The sequence below is a fragment of the Xiphophorus couchianus genome, chromosome 13 (genome assembly GCF_001444195.1).
Source record: "Xiphophorus couchianus chromosome 13, X_couchianus-1.0, whole genome shotgun sequence".
In the NCBI taxonomy this organism is placed as follows: domain Eukaryota; kingdom Metazoa; phylum Chordata; class Actinopteri; order Cyprinodontiformes; family Poeciliidae; genus Xiphophorus; species Xiphophorus couchianus.
Genome location: NC_040240.1, coordinates 16,013,206 through 16,016,445, shown reverse-complemented (window position 1 = coordinate 16,016,445; position 3,240 = coordinate 16,013,206). Strand labels below are relative to the sequence as shown.

At 36.7% G+C, this 3,240-nt stretch overlaps 1 long non-coding RNA gene across 1 annotated transcript; it reads right to left on the bottom strand.

Annotated features, from left to right (window-relative positions):
- Positions 1 to 244: 244 nt before the first annotated feature.
- On the bottom strand, positions 245 to 1,074 carry LOC114155466 (uncharacterized). Its single transcript, XR_003597747.1, has 3 exons — positions 1,002 to 1,074; positions 863 to 919; positions 245 to 692 (listed from the first exon to the last, which is right to left on the bottom strand). It is a non-coding gene; the product is annotated as an uncharacterized LOC114155466 (long non-coding RNA).
- Positions 1,075 to 3,240: the final 2,166 nt, after the last annotated feature.

Below are 3,240 nucleotides of genomic sequence, written 5' to 3'. Positions count from 1 at the left end.
ATGAAAAGCGAAATTCAAGGGATTGTTTACAGGTTTATATGACATAAAGGAGCAAAGACACGACTGGCAATGCTAGTGTCCACCAGTCTAATTATTTAAAAGCCAACATACAGGCTCTATATCCACATAGATATGTGGATAGATACATCTACGTATATCCACATGTGGATATCATAACTAAAGTTTTATCATTGAAATGAAATGAAAATCAATTTGAAGAGTCTGATAAGAACCTACAGGATGTCTATTGTAACCCGAGTTACATTTTAAGATTATTAAAAAACCCAAATCAACGTCACTCTAAGTGAAAAACTAGGTTCCAGGTTCGTCTACTGGAGGTAGTGGCAAATTGCAAGACACATACAACTGGAGAGTGCAAAATCAATGAGGTGTATTTATATTTACAATATATACAAATTGTTTCACAGCTTTAAAGTCCAGTTCCTTAAACCAAGGAAGTCTCTGTCGGTGACGGAAGGGAAAAACAAAAATAGTCATTTAGTTCCAGCTGTGAAGTGGTTGGTTGAATTTCCCTTCCGGTTTGGAGATGTTTCCTCAGATTATGGGTGACTTTCTGAATCCGCTATGGTTAGCTCGCCAGTCCGGTCAGTATACAAAAACCAGACAATTCTTAATGTGTCCCAGATCCTTCAGTTACTCCGAGCGGGGGTGGGATCTGGAACACACCTGGCCTGCGAAAACAGGCCCGACAATCAATATACATGTACATGCATTTCTTAATAATCGAATCTGTGCCTACATAATTACATGCAATTTCAATCCAAATGTGTTTTTTTATGTAGGTGTGTAATCACAGGCTGGGAGGCTAGCGCTAGCATTCTAGCTCCCGAGCAACAATTACCAGTTCCTCTTTTGACAAACAGAGATCGTTTCAGCGTTCAGATGAGCGACCATATGTCTGTAATTTAACAGAGGTATACGATTGATGTATAATCGACATTCAAAAGCAAAACCGCTTTGGGAACAACACCCAAGCCTACCTGCACGTCAAAGTCCCACAGCGTCTGCTACCCAAGGTGCGATTTAGCAGCAATATATGCAGTGGCTGTCAATTTAGGACTGACGTGCAGCTGTCACATGACGTTGAACCCTCGCGAGAACAACCCTGCTCTCGCCCGGTTAGTGTCGAAAAAATAAAACAAAGGAGGATTTTTTAAATTAGATCTTTAAATAAAAAATTAAATTAGATTTAACAAAATAGAAAATAAAATAACCAAATTACATCTAATATAGAAAAATTATCCTGGTTACACTATGTACAACCCAGAATTAATGCACAATGTGTCAGTTGCAAAATGGTCCCAACAGAACCATAAATAAATATTTAAAACGAGTAAAAACATAAAATGTGATGGATCCAAATGGAGGTGCAGCGTTTTGGCTCCTGTTTTATGTTTCTTTCTGATTGCCATTTCATTTTAAACTTTTCTTATCGATCATTTTGGTGTATTTTTATTTCCTCCTGTTTCAGTGTGTTAATCTGCTTTATAAGTAAAGTTGGATTGGATTGCCACTTCTTCTGGTTTTGCTTTTTATAAATGTTTCAGATTAAACTCATTTTAATCTCAAACCAAACTGGAAAAAAACTTTTTATGGTACATTACATTTTATTAAGGGAATTGCATAACCAAACCAACCAAATATTTTCAATATTTTAAGTCATTTTTGTTCTCACCAAATTGTTGCTGATTGACAAGAGAGACCCAAAATAAACTTCCTGTCAGCTATGAAGCAGATTATATAGCACAAGTTGCATAAATATTAAGGGCTTTAGCTAAATATATCCAAGAGTATGACTATTGCTCATTTTGCAGGTACTGTTGCATGTAACCGGACAGAATGGAAACAACTGAACATAAACGCTCATGTAAAGGAAAAATCCCAGTTTGGGAAAAAAAAAAACAACCAGTAACCCTTTTTGTTTGAGACTGCACAGACCAGCACAATCCTGCAGCCTCATTTTCACTGTAAAAGACAAGACTTATTAATTTGGCAACGTATCAAGTTTTAAATTTGAAATTATTTTCTGCTTTATAGAACAAAAATGCATGAATATTTGCTGCAATCTGAGCTAATTTTAGCCCATGTTCCCAGCTTGCCTGGTAGTCTTACAAACCTCTATAAATGTTCCTCATCACCTAAAAGGCTTTGTTTGACAACAATTAAATGCATTCTAATATTGTCATCTCTGTCTTGCATCTGGATTAACAGGTAAGTCTCAAACTCTGAAAGATGTTTTTTTTTTTTCTTCTCTGCACAAAAAATTACAGTGAGGACTGAAGCTTCTGCTGATGACAAACAAGGCACAAAGAAAATAATGTTTTTTTTAATAAACCAACAGCGCAGAAATGTCATGCCTGCCACTGAAGTAATTGCTTGTTTGTGTTACACCGTAAGTATTTGGTTCACCTTTTTCTCCAGATCAATGCTTACAAATATAGATCAGGCAAGCTTGCGTTTGACGTCCATCTTATCAGATGATTTTAATGAGGTGAACTCTGTCATCGTTCCAGGATAAAAGTAGACTAAATTTACAAAACCAATCAATTATGTGATTGTTTTTCTGGAGATGGCGTGCGCTCGTTTTTAAATTTAACCTTTAAAGCTTCCTTATGTGGGTTTTTGTTCATCCCTTCATGCTTTTATAACTGTCTCCACGTCTTGTGTATATTTGTGTGTGGCATCGTGAGTGGGACAGTGTGTGTTCTGTCTGTCATTCAAATAACGAACTGTGAGAGCTGCAAGCCTGAGATAAGCGTAAAGATCTGATTTCACTTCTCAGTTTGCCTACTGCTTGGGCTAATTTTCATAATTAATTAAAAAGCCAGTAAACATTACATCATGCAGCTGATAAGAGCCCCTGTTGTTCCACTTTCCTCCCATTAACTGGAAATTATCACTTTTTGATACGTTTTCCCGCTGTACTTCATTACTGAATGCCAGTGGATTGATGGTAGGAACCTAACATTGGGCTTTCCAGTGAAGTGACAAAATGTAGCCCCCGTCAATCTGTCAATCACTGTGATGAGACTGAACTCAACAACACAGACAAAAGAAAATGCCTGGAGCAAATGTGTTCAGTGGCCTCATGATGCAAATAAACCCTTTTGTTTCGTCTCAGTTGGTTAATGGTCATTAAAATTAATTAGGAAAAAGTTAATATTTCCACATATTGTTAACATGCTTTTCATTAAGTTCACATTGTTGTATGAAACATGT